The sequence below is a fragment of the Callospermophilus lateralis genome, unplaced genomic scaffold, assembly GCF_048772815.1.
Source record: "Callospermophilus lateralis isolate mCalLat2 unplaced genomic scaffold, mCalLat2.hap1 Scaffold_43, whole genome shotgun sequence".
In the NCBI taxonomy this organism is placed as follows: domain Eukaryota; kingdom Metazoa; phylum Chordata; class Mammalia; order Rodentia; family Sciuridae; genus Callospermophilus; species Callospermophilus lateralis.
Window position 1 is genome coordinate 5,983,492 of NW_027514380.1, and position 14,465 is coordinate 5,997,956.

General features: G+C 34.1%; 1 pseudogene; it reads left to right on the forward strand.

Moving 5' to 3' along the window:
- The window catches only part of LOC143389069 (mucosa-associated lymphoid tissue lymphoma translocation protein 1-like), a 105,545-nt pseudogene that overhangs the window by 14,588 nt on the left and 76,492 nt on the right, over positions 1 to 14,465 (forward strand).

Sequence of the window (14,465 nt, forward strand, 5' to 3'; positions counted from 1 at the left end):
GTCTCTAAATAAAATAGAAAAAAGGGCTGGGGATGTGTCTCAGAGGTTAGGAGTCCCTAGGTTGAGCCCCTAGGTTCAACCCCTGGTACAAAAAAAAAAAAAGATTAAGGTACTAAAAGATGGTGAGACATGGAAAAGCTTAATGGACAGGGCTTGCATACAGATTGCAAGTGCAGAAAGACTAAGGAGGAGGAGGCATTCAAGGATGACTGCTCCAAGTTTTAATCCTGAGTAACTGGTCAGATGATGGTAGGCTGCAACCTTTCCCATTGGAAACCTACAAGAACTGGTGGGGCAGTCTGATTGTGTCTGGAGGTATTGAGGCCATCCATATTTAAAGCCAGTTTAATCAAAGCTATATTTTTCATATTTATTTTTTTCCTTTTCATCATTGTTGCAACTGTCTCCCCTTCTTATCATACCTAAACCTGGAAAATCAGAATATCTACATTTTAAAGTTGTGCTGTAAGACTTCCCAAGTAGATAAATGATAAATGTGGAGACATTAAAATATAGTTTTGTTGGGGCTGGGGACATGGCTCAAGCGGTAGTGTGCTCACCTGGCATGCGTGCGGCCCGGGTTCGATCCTCAGCACCACATACAAACAAAGATGTTGTGTCCACCGAAAGCTGAAAAATAAATATTAATAAATAAATAAATAAATAAATAAATAAATAAAATATAGTTTTGTGACTTTCCCACCAATATGTGTCACAGATTTCAAAAAAATTCTGAACTTCATTCATCCTCAATATAAATGATTAATGAAACTGAAGTCTTTTCCCTGTCAAGAGCTTTAATTTTTTTTTTAAGAAATTGTACTAATTTGCTAAAGACTGTCTAGGATTTCTCCAGATCATCAATTGTGCTAGGTATGCAATAAATATTTACTCAAGTTTTGTTTTTATTTGGTATATTTCTGGTATGGTTTCACATTTTACTTTTAAGCAGTTGGTTTTTTTAATAAAAACTTAGTATCTCTGATATATTAAGATTGCTATTATTTCTTATCTCTCCTCATTACTTGTAATCTTGTTTTGTTACTTTGGATTAGTGGGTTGTAGAGGAAAAAAAACAGTTTTGAGATCACATTCAGGATAAGTGAGAAAACAAGTAGGATCAGGAAGTTTTAATGATCTTTTCTTCTTCCTGAAAATAAGTTAACCAAGTTTTATGGATTATAATCTTGGCAAGTATAAAACTTCCTAACTTTGGAGGTTTTTGTAATGTCAGTTATCTATTGCTGCAAATAGATTACCCCAAAGCTTAGGTTTCATATCAGTGCTAAGTCATAATATGATCATTTCATGACATTTTTATGCTATCATCTTACTTAATCTGTTTTATTCTACTAAATAGAATGCCATAGACTGGGAAATTACTTTTCCCTTTTTTTTAACCCAGGATTGAACCCAGGGATGCTTAATCACTGAGCCACATCTCCAGCATTTTTTATTTTTTATTTTGAGACAAATTCTCACTAAGTTGTTTAGGGCCTTGTTGAGTTGCTGAGACTGACCTCAAACTAGTGATCCTCCTACCTCAGCCTCCTGGACACTGGTATTACAGGCATGTGCCACCACACCCAGCCAGACTGGGTAATTTCTAAAGAACAAAATTTACTTTTCCATTTCTAGAGGCTGAAAGTTTAAGATCAAGGCATGGATATGTGATGAGGGCCTTCTTGCTTTAGCTTCACATGACACAAGGTAGAATGGCAAGCATGGCTATTGTGTCTTTACATAGCAGAAAAGCAAGAGAGTGAACCCACTCCTGAGAGCTCTTTTTATAGTGTAGTAATCCATTCGTGAGGATGGAGCCCACATGATCTAATCCCCTCCCACTGGCCCTTCTCCCAACACTGTTGTCTGGAGGACTATTTCCACCACACGAATTTTAGGTGACACATTGAGACCCCACAGCAGACATTTAAATTTAATCCTTATTTTACTAATAGTGCACCTAATTCAGTTGAAATCCCAGCCATGTGAGCATTTTGGACCAGGTATTTGCATGAACAGGCCCTGAGAACTACAGTATACTGTTGCCTGGCAAACATCTGCTATGAAGTGCATCCTGATTTCAGAAGTATTAGAATGTAGGGAAAACATGTCTAAGAATTGAAGAAATGTAATTCTCCTTCAGTCATGTGGAAGTAGATTAAATCAATGTCTTTTGCAGGTAAGTTTTTTTCCTCAAGATTCTACAAAGCCTACAGCCCACAACCTCATAAACTAATGTAGAAGCAAGTTACTTTTATTTGAATAAACACATTTATGACAAAGATTAATATACAGGTTATTTTCAAAATATTTCCTTTTTGGGTTTCAGACATATACAAGGAGAACCCATCTTTTGTGACTTTATTTACACAACTTTTTTTTCTTAAGGATTAAAGATCACTGTAAACCCAGAATCAAAGGCAGTCTTGGATGGACAGTTTGTGAAACTGTTGCCGGGCAACTGGACATCCTTTTGTACAATACCAATGGTTCAAAATGAATAAAGAGGTGATTTTTTTAAGTGTTTTAATTTCTTCAAGAAGAGAAAAAGATTGAAAATTAATTAATATTTTTGTCCTAACTGCAATTTTAGGAATTTGGCTAAGAGTCTGATAGATATTGTTAATATTATTAATGAAGTATTCAAAAATATTTATTATGGTAACATAATTCCAAAATTGCCAAAACAATGTAAACAATAATGAAATCAGTTTTCCACCATAAAAATTGTGGGAAATAGGGATTACTCAGGGCAAAAGTGTTAGCAAATAGGAACCATCACTGATACATTTTAACATATCTTCTGATTTCTTTACAACAGATTATATTTCAACCACAATTCTTAGCTAAAAGTCTTTGAAGGCTAGATGAAAAGCTAATGCAATGTTATTATTTGAAGAATTATACAGAACAATTTTATTTTAGAAGATATAGACCTTCTTTTTTTCCTGGGAATTTAACCCAGGTCTTTGTACATGCTGGGCATGCACTCTGTCACTGAGCCATACCCCTGGTCCTATCCATTCTTAAGTAAAATTAAGGTTCACAGAATGGGGCATTTATTCCACTTGGAGAAGGATTAGATGCCTGCACCTCCCAATAAGTAATTTAAAATCATATATTAGAATTATCTTTTCTTGAAATTTTTTGAGCCACCCTTCCACTAGGGATTTCTGTCTGGTTGTCCCATATATATCCACTTTTGTGGGCTTTTCTGTTTCACTCCCTCTCCTTCACCCACTTTTCTCCAACATTACACCTTGAAACTCCATGCATTTTCTTTTCAACCTGTTCGTCACAGTAAATTCAACATCCTTAAAACTTGATGCCAAGGCTCCATTTGCAAATCTGAAACCAAGTAAAAGAGCCATGAGATTATGATCTCTGCTTACATGGAATCACCTTAAACCATAGAAAAAGTTTGTGGTTTTATATAATTTTTTTTAATTTCCATCCCTTCATAGGTAAAGTAGAGCAACTATGGAATGTAGTAAAAAGATTACATGTAGGTTTTGGAGCTAGACAGGTCTGTGTTTGAACGCTGACTACTGTTATTCACCACATGAACTCCCACCATCAGGAGTTATAAGAATTAAATATGTGCCTTGGCTGTTGGAACATAGTAGTGAAAGGTATTTTTACCATTTTTTTTTCTATTGCAAAGTTGCTTTTATTTGAATAAACACCTTTTGCAAGATAAGTAATAGAAAAATCCTACTGCATTAAGCCTACATTTTTAAGGTTTTTCCTGATTGGAGAAAGGTGCAAATGTAGTGGTTGTGGAGTACATCTTAGATATGAAGAGCTAAAGTGGATTTTAGAAAAGACTTTTTTGTGTGTCCTGTTGGGATGAAACCGAGAATCTCATATGTGCTAAGCAAATGCTCTACTGCTGAGCTACATCCTCAGCCCTGTAGTGGATTTGAAAATTCTAACAAGTCAAGTTTTACCAGACCACTCTTATGTTCCTCGGTCTATTTTAGGAGATATCCACTTAAGCATTTGTGGAGCACCTGTTTTGTGCCAGGTCACATTTGAAGGAATGACAATGGAGCAGTGAAATGCAAGGTCCCTGCCCATTTCAGGGGGAGGGGATGGTAAGCAAATGTGATCATTTCTTTGAGTTCAGAGATAGGAGAAAATAAGCATGTGGTAAGAAAATAAGCATAAAGTGAGAAGCCACAAAAGGTTTAAGCAAGATAAGTAGTATGGGAGGATTTATGTTTTTAACACAAAAACATTTGAAGGAAACAGAGAACATCAAAGAAGACCAGGTATCTACTGACTGTGCTGGAAAAGAAATAACCCTAGTATGGAGATGGGTAAAGCAGTAGAGATGGATCCCAGGGTATTTCAGCTTGTATTTTGAATAGAGTTGGTCAGCTGATAGCTAGGATGTGGAACATGAGGAAGAAGGAAGAAAGGTAGAGGATGGTGACTAGGTTTTCCACTTGAGCATCTGGTACATATTTATGCTGAGGAGTTGAGAAGACTGCAATAGATTTAGGGAGAAACATCAAGGATTTGACTAGACATGTTAAATTTGAAATGTCTATTATACATCCAAGTGAATCAGCTAGGCAGTTTGGATATCTGGTGAGATAGATAACATTGAGAGTTCAGTATTAAAGGATGAACCAGTAAAGAAACCTGGAAAAATAAAAAGTAAAGTATTTCAAGAAGAAAGGTGGCCAACTTCTTCAGTACTTCCTGGAGGAGGCATGTGGAGTCAAGACAGGTTTGTTTTTTGACTTAAGGTAGAAGGTACTAGAGTGTGTTTTGGAGAGTGATAGAGTAAATAGGAGAAATAGATGCATTGCAGGAGCAAAATCAGAGGGCATGGGATTGTTGGAAAAGAAAAGTGTTTGCTCTGCCTCCAGTGATGGGAACCTGCAAATAGCAAGAGAAGGAGGTTATTCATATGTATGCTGGAATCTACAAAGAAGTTACTTGCTAACTGGTTAAATACCTAAGTTGCATAGAAACTTATGTGGAAAACAGCAAAGAATTTCTAGAAGAATAAGGGGAGTAGGAAAGTTTGTGATAATCTTTGAGTGGTGCTGAGTCTTTTCCTGTTCTTCATAGCCATAAAACTGGAGAGGGGATTTATAGTAGGTTTACTCTGGTCACCTTCCAAGGAGCAGAAGTTACCCTAGGAGGGAATTTATGGCAGCCTCATTTCCCAGAATTTTCTTCTTTTGGCCAGAAAAGGGACATATGAGAAGTTTTTTTTTCTGCTTCTGTTTAATCCCAGATGTCTTTCATTTAATACAATCTTCACACTAACTCTGAGGTGCCAAGTGGGTCTTCACAGGTCTTTAGCCCAAGCAGTCTTTGTTAGAAAAATGCATCTTCCATCTGAACAGGAAGGAAGAGGGCAGTTATAAATAGGCATGGGCACTGATAGGTGGGTTTGTGATTCAGTGGCAGCAAGAGGAAAGAATTTCTCTCTGTATTCAATGTCTGAGAGAAGTAAGATTGCAAGAGATTTGAAAGTTTACTGAATCATCTAATGGGAAAGCAGGCTTAGCAGGGTAACGTAAAAGGATTGTCAGGCCATGCTAAGTAGCCTCTCATCCCAGTAGTTCCATTTTCAGTGAAATTCTCTTGCTCTTGTACTGAGAGTTGAGTTGGTTGGAGTATGGAAAGGAAGAGTTGCAGTCTCCTTGAAATAACCTTGCAAGGGGCTGCAGTAACACAATGAGGCAGCACTTGAGGAAGCCCCTTGGCAGTGTGTCCAAGTTGGGTGGAGAGTTGATGAATTGCTGGGAGCAGCAAAGGAGAACTGGGAGCAGCAAAGGTGAAAGAAACGTTACTACACTGACAGAGCCCAGGCAGAAGAACTCAGGAGACCCTGGGTAGCCATCCCTCCTGTAACTTACATGCTTTCCATAACCCTTTTCTGCCCAGCTGGATATGGTTTGTTAAAGAAGATTATCCTCTTACAGAATTTTGTAGATGAGGTGAAATAATGTGTCCATGTATTCACAGCTCATTTGGTCTACACTGAAAGTTATAGCCAGGTCTAATTGTGTTTTCTCCACACCATAGTGATGTTTATCATGTTATATGCTACTTAACTTACAAAGGTTGCAGTTGCAAATCCTTTCAGTACTGAACATTTGAACTGTTTTTTATAGCAGAGCAGCTTTTCTATTAGTTTCAGAAAGATATTTGGAAGACATCTCACTCCTTTTAATTATTTTTTTTAAAAAAGGCTCTTGATTTCTATTAACTCAAGTCCTAAATAACTCCAAATGCTATTATTTGTTTTTTTTTTAATATTTCAGAACTTGGAGGGGGAAAATTACCAAATTTATATCATGAATTATGTCATATATTTTAAGATGCCTTTTTGATGAATATACACTTATTTTCCCTTATTCCTTCACAGATTCCATATGGAAATGCATCAGAACTTATTTTTAACACTGTGCATGTAAAAGATGCAGGCTTTTATATCTGTTGTGTTAATTATAATCTTACCTTTGAATTCAGCCAGTGGTCACAGCTGGATGTTTGTGATGTGACAGAAGTAACAGAAAGCTTCTGGAGTAAGTGACAAAAGAAGTTTAATATTGATTGATGAATTGCCTTAACTCTTTTTACTTTAAAAGAACTTCGAAGTGTCAAAATAGTAACAAAAGCTCACATACATACTTTGTCTAATACATTGTCACTAGTCACTAAGATTTGACCCCATATGGTTTAATCATCTTTCGTGTGTGTGTGTGTGTGTGTGTGGTGTGTGTGTGTGTTCGTTTTCTTGCATAAGCACACTTGTATGTTCATGCCATCTTCTAAGATAACACAGAATCTTCTCAGTCTGGTCCCTATTGCTGAGCTCCTCTACCCTGCAGTTTCCATTACCTATTACTCTGCCTTCATGCACAGCATCTGCATCTCAAGCTTATTTTCTCCCCATTACCTGCCTGTTAACTTTGCTTAATTCAGAATTTTCTAAACTTACTTGTCATAGCACTTGCTTATCCTCAGAACATCTCTTAATGTTTCTGATAATACTACAGTTTTGTGAAACTTAATTTGGCAAATGTTTTTAAAGATTGTGAAAACTGAATAGTGAACTTGGACTTATGTATTTTTTTAATTATAGGAAAAATGTGTTCTTTATTTTTAACCTAGAGATTTTTTTCTTTTAATTTAAGGAAGTCCGGATAGCTTGTCTGAATCCAGGTTGCAAATTTGTGTTGAACCAAAGTCCCAAAAGCTAATGCTAGGCAGCACATTGGTTTTACAGTGTGTTGCTATTGGAAGCCCTATTCCTCACTACCAGTGGTTCAAAAATGAATCACCATTACCACATGAGACAAAAAAAGCTATACATGGTAGGGAGTTGATTTGGGGGGTTTGGGGAAATAAATGGTAAAATTAAAATGAAAATTGAACACTGAAACTCATATTCTTCAAGGTGCTTGAATGTTTTCAACATTTTTATTTCAAGTCCCTTTTGATTTAAAATTAATTGGTTCTGCTGACTTTATTTCATTTCATAATGAGGGCTGTATCTATGTTAACCAAAAAATTATATAATCATTACCAACAATGTTTATAATGCTCAAATACAACATCTTGGTTTTGACATTATTTCAACATATTCTAAGGAGACTTGATAAAGTAAGTATATTTTAGAACTGAGTAAGAAAGTAAATTGTGGTTGACAGTTTTGCAACATAGAAATTCATATTTTACAAGGCTATTTTGAAATCATTTTAAGAGATACATTTTTACAAATGTACAAATTTATGTAATTTACTCTTTACTATTATATTTTAGAACTGGAAGAGATCTTAGGGGTAATATATTATTTCATTGCCCTTATTTTATAGATAAATAAAAGGATATCATGAAAGTTAAGTTTAATTAATTGATAAAAGTTACATAAATAATTACAACCTACTGTACTGTATAATCCAGGGCAAGATTCTCCCTGTAATAATAAAAAAGGAGGGATGATAAGAATAAATTTTCCTTACCAAATATTAAAACTTTACATACAGTACTAAAATGTGTTTAACTTAAATAAGATAACTTTCTCAAATAAAGCTTTATTTTGCTAATGAATAATTTTTTATCTAATTGATATCTTAAGCCAAATTAAGACTTACATAGGACATTTATGTATATAATAATATCGCAGTTACAAAACTATGTAAAATTATGTACCTTGGTTATTGTGACATATAATAACTTGAGGTTCAGTTTTACTCTAATGAACTTTTAATACTTGCACATTCTAACATTACATTGTAAAATCAAGGATTTCCTCCTAATGTTAGTATAAGAAGGTAAAATATAAAGTGTTGACAAATGTGGTTATAAATTTAGTATCTGATATTTAATCCTGCACTTGGGGAAAACCAATATGTAAGTAAATTATTATTTTAATAATTATTCCTAAATTGCTAACCTTTCCGGGAGGTAAATAACTACATGTAAATAGAATAGCCAATTAAAAATGGTATTGGTGTAAGTTCCATAAATATATTCTAATGGAAATGAATGTAACAGTACATTAAAATATTTATTTTCTGTTTTGAAAAAATAAAAAAATAAAAATAAATTAAATTAATTGGTTCTTAAATTAGAATTTAATCCTGGTGTCTGTATAAAATTCCAAATAGTATTTTGCCAAACTCACCACTATTGAAATCATATTATTTTCTTGCTACTATTTAGCCTAGTAAATGAAAATAATCTAAGAACATTTAAAGCCTTCTGAAATGTTTTAGAATTTTTTTTTTAGTACAAGATGACTTTTCTCCAAGCCAATTTAAATTAAAACTTTAAGGTGAAATGTGTATGTGCTCTAATATTGATACAGGTGCCCTATGTGGATTTAGAACATCAAGGTTCCTACTGGTGTCATATTTATAATGATCGAGACAGTCAGGATAGCAAGAAGGTAGATGTCATCATAAGCTATATTACTCATGTAATATAAGCTATATAAACTGAAACATTTATGCAAAAGAAATTCTACTTTTAACCCCATACTATTTAACAGTGTGTTTGATGTCAGGAGTTATATTGTTTATATAGAATTTGAGAGAATGCACACTAAATTCATATCTAGAATCACATACAAAAAGCAAAATGAATCCAAACAAAAGCCATTTAAGTAATTTTAATTTTCTTGAAATGTTTTAGTTTATTTTAAACATTCATGGCAAGAAAACATATTCTTTAAAGCTTTACATACAAAAAACTTGATTTGATAGAAAAAAGATTTTTTTAAATACTTACTTTTTAGTTCTAGGTGTAAGGTCTTTATTTTACTTTATGTGTTACTAAGGTTTAAACTCAATGCATGCTAGGCAAGTGCTCTACCTCTTTGCCACAACCCTAGCCCAGAAAAAGATTTTTAATAAAACATTTTAAAAAGTAAACATCACAGACTCATAAAGGAAAACATAATTATTACTCAACAATCCCCACTATGAACAGCATTATTGGGGAGTTTATGCTATTGAAGCTTACTATGTGTGTGATCCTGTTGTTAGTAGTAGATGATGGTGATGCATGGGTTGGTGTGCCCACATGTTTTTGTGCTATTTATCTCTTTGCTTGATGGCTGCCCTTCATAAGATCATGAATTATAATATATTCAAATTTGTTTTCTCTGAAACAAAGAAGAACAGATGAGGCAGTAGAGTGCACTGAAGGTTGTGTAATTCTTTGGTTCAAGACCAAGGCTCTTGCATGCTGGTTGCTCTGGGGACTGGTGAAGTGCTCTAGCTTACTGAGTGCAGTGATGGAAAAAATACTAGCTCTAAGAAATTATTTTGATTGAAGAATAATGTATGTTAGTCATTGAAGTTTTATGAATTGCCACAGATCCTATTAAACCAAAATTCTGAAATTATTAGTCTTAAGTTGATTTTCTGTTGTATATAACAAAGCTCCTGCATAACTTGTTTTAAATAATAAACATTTGTGATTAATCCTTAATGTTGATTTTTATCATACAAAAATTTAGATAATGTGTAGCTATATTGTCATGAATATTTGTTTAGATTACTTTATCTGTTAGCCTTTATAAGATGCCCCCCAAATGCAAATGTAGTTACTATAAAAGTTTCAGAACAGGAGATTTGTTGTTTATTACATGTTTTAATCAAATAGCGAATATTCTGAAAATAATAAAAGAATTTTTTAAGCTACAAATCTATAGATTATAGTCACCTCTACCATAATATGTAAAAAAATGGAAAATCTATTTCAACACAAACTTCTAATATATTTTAATTAGCCAAACATTGTACTTAAATTGTAATGAGTAAAGGGTAAATATTAAAACTTAGATACCTTCCCTTAGTGTGCTGTCACATTGATTTGTAAAATTATGTCTGTGGATAGCAAAGTATTTTTTCACTTGCTGCCTCTTCAGACTACTACATAATCTTGGGTTCTACTTGGATAAAGTAAGAAAATAATGTTAAATCATGTTTTCTGGTTTTCTTGTCTTTCATATCTCCTGTCTTTCATATCATATCACTTTAAAATACTGTAACTATTGTTTTTATCCTGGTACATGATAATAAATAAGAATTTTCTCACATAAGGGAGTTCTAATCCATGATCTGTTAACCCTAGGTGAGAGAGCCATGTGAAGATTTACTCATCAAACATCTCTCTAACTCCTTTTTTCCTAATTGCATATTTTCTTTTAAACATCCTAATATTGGATACCTGAACACTGTGAAAATAAATAAAAAGAGAGCACTGTCATTTGGCTTCATGGTGATGCGTGTGATTATCACCCTGCCATGCTGCTTCTATACCTGCACAATTTCTCAAGTAATTTTTTTTCAGTGGCAAAAAAATATAAAAATTTGTTTTTTTCAGACACCTCTATTCAGAACATGTAGAGATGAAAGTCTAGTGGTGAAGTTGCTCCAAAATTTTCAGAATGAAAAGTTAGATCCATTTTTTTTAAAAGAGCCTATAAAGATGAGATATTTTATAGTTGGTGAATTGATATATATTGTGAACAGTATCCCATGTTATATCTTTTTTTAACCTACAAAATATAATGTCCTCTATTTCATTTTGTGTATTTTGTTAAAATGTTTGATTAGGACAAGGGGCAGAGGTTGAATAGGTGAAGTCTAGGGGTTTGAGTGGCATGGAATCTGTCCTGTGTTAAAAGTGTGGCAGTAATGCACATGTACAGATTTTAAACAATCACTTAGGAGGCCAGAGGAAGGGTCCCCCACAATGGAATGCAGAATATGCCCAAAGCACCTAACTGTATGACAAACGTGTGAAACAGCCTTGCTAAGAATGTGCTGACATCACTACTGGAAATGAGTAGACTGAAGGCAGAAGAAATTTTCCACACCCCATGCACTGCTTCATACCACTCTTAGATTGATTTATGCCACATATAATAATAAAATTTCTGCATAACACTTTATGAATACTATAACATTTGCAATGTATTGTTAATGTTAGTTTTTACTTTCATAAAATTTTTTGAAGAATTTTAGAAATAGTGGCTATATTGACATGGACATTTGCTTGGAATATTTTAACTGTTCTTGAGCCGTGGTAAGATGACCCAGAGTGGGTACAGGCTAATTCTAAAACCACTCTACTTCCCTGAAGCATAATCACTTTTTGAGAAACCATGAGTAACCAGAAGGAAAACGTCAGGTAAAGCACAGTAAAGGGACATTCTACAAAATACCTGACCAATTTCTCCTCAAGACTGTCCATTCATTGGAAATAAGGAATGTCTGAGCAATTGTTTCCTAAATGGAGTCCTAGAACAAAAAAGAATATAAAATGGCTCATTAGTCATGACAGATACACCATACTAACCTAAGATTTTTAAAAAGTGGGGGGGACTAAGTCAGTGAGTACAGTAGTTTCGTAAATTTTCTTTCAGTAGTTATGTAAATTTTATAATGTTCTAAAATTAAAGTTTTGTTAGTTTTAAGAAGTTTACAGTTGCCACAAATAGACATCTTGTGAGTCCCCCCCCCCATAATTGGCCAAAATATCTAAAACTTTGAACAAATTGTGAATGAATTTATTTAAATTTTCAGTATTTAATGAAAACAACAGTAGCTTAATAGTCCTAAATGATGTCCACAACAGCTTTCTTTCCTATGCAGTATTTGCATGGCTTCTTCATTTAGTTTGAAAAGTTCTAAACTAATAAAACATTATGACATAATTTAAGAACTCAAAAACTACTTCTCTAGTCTGTTTGTGTGAAATTGGCAGATTATTAAAAGTAATATATTTTCCCTTATTCTGTTTCAGATGAACTAAATGATTTTGGGCATCCTGCTGAGAAGTACAAACATAAAATGTTTTAGTTTAACTTTTTTTAAATATTTTTTTTAATTGTACACAATACCTTTATTTTGCTTATTTATTTTTATGTTGTGCTGAGGATCAAACCCAGGGCCTTGCACATGCTAGGCAAGCGCTCTACTGCTGACCCACAACCCCAGCCCCTAATTTTAAATTTTTAAGTGATTGAATACAGTAAAAACAGCATAGATAATTCTTGGTACAGTAATAATAGTAATTTTTTGTTGAAAGAATATAATTTAGAGTTGAAATTACTTACATGAAGTTGAATTTCATGCAAGTGAAACAAAAATAATGGTAGAAAACTAAGTATTTGAGGCAGCATAAAATACTATTGTATTTTTTATAATTGTGCATTATTCCTTATATCATAAACAAAGTTAATGGGTAATATGATGATCTTTAATTTGGTAAAAGGGAAGTAGGTTTGAAAGAATGATAGTGGCTGGAGTGCAACTCAGTGCAACTTATGGTTAGCATGCTTGATTTGCAGCACTGCAAAAAAAGTGACAGGCTACATTTCCGAACAGGTCATACTTTTGCCCATGTTCTCCATTCTGGAGACACAGATGCATCTGAAGTAGCTAGGTAGGTCACCTTTACCTGAGGTGAGATGTGTGTGAATGGGGAAAGCTGGCACTATGCAAGTAGGCTTCTCAGTGACCATTAAGAGACTTGACAGATGGCAGGAATATGCAGGCTGTATTAAGAATCTAGGTTGATTTTAATCAGAACAGATTTCTGAACAAGATAAAGGAAGACTTTAACTATGATAAAAGGTCTATCAAAATGTAAAGCAGAGGATGTCAGTATAGCTTATGAGGCATTCTAAAAGGTGCAGATTGATGTGTGAGACTGTGAATAGATTTGAAAGTAAAAGCATGCAGCAATACATTAAGAAGGGAATTATATAATCTAATGTCTACAGAAAGTCATTATTTCTCATTATTTTAACACACATAACTAGTTTGTGTGTTTTTTGTTTGGAGTTTTTGTTTGTTTGGTTTTTGGTTTTGGCAATGTGAGGAATCAAACCCAGGGCCTTGTGCATGCCATGCAAGCACTCTACCACTGAGCTTTACCCAAGCTCCTATTTGCTATTTGCTATTAATTAAATGAAGTATTTAATTAATAGTTTAAACTATTTAATTAAGTTTTCTATTTCATTAATAAAGATATATCATTCTAAATGCTATTGAGCTGTGCTAATTGCCTATTGGCAACCTAGATAAAGCAAAAAAAAAAACAAAAAAAAAAACACCATTACCAAAATATATCAGTTTCCTTGCTGTGATATCCTTGAATTCATGTGAACCCTGAGACTTGCTTCAAACATTCAGAACTGAATACAGTTGAGAACCATCAGATGTTGTTTCACTTGGTCTACATTGAATCCTTCTTCCTAAATTTATTATTTCTTGCCCTTTCATGAACATTGTGAAGTCATTTCATAAAACCTTCTGCTTACATCCATTACTAAACTTCTAAAATTTTCCTGCCCCTCTTCTTCCTTAACTCCCCAAGATTCATAGAGACAAAAAATTTGAGATTAAAAAGAGGGACAGATGGCTGGCCTGTAGCACATGCCTGTAATCCCCATGGCTAAGGAAGCTGAGGCCGAAGGATTGCAAGTTCAAAGCCAGCCTCAACAACTTAGTGAGGCCCTAAGCAACTCAGCAAGACCCTATTTCTAAATAAAATATTATAAGGATTGGGAATGAGGCTTAGTGGTTAAGCACTCCTGGTTTCAATCCCTGGTACAAAAAAAAAGTGATGTGGGCAAAGTTTGTGTTTGTAATAGGCTCCTGTAGCATTTATATTACTAAATGTGTGAATAGTTACCCTCCCTACAGAAGTGGGCATACAATGGATTGAACTGCATCTTTCCCTTCCTCTCTTCCTGGTGGCTTTCAAGGATGAGAGGGATTTCATTCTATGTAGAATAACAGTAAGAGTGTAGGATCAAGAATGAGACTCCTTCAGTCAAAATCTAGATTTGCTACTACCAGCTTGACAGCTTTGGGCAAGTGACTGAGTTGAACCTCTTTCTTTATCTGTATGATGGAGTTGATGATAACACATACTTCATGGGGTAAAGTGAGGTCTAATTAAATCTG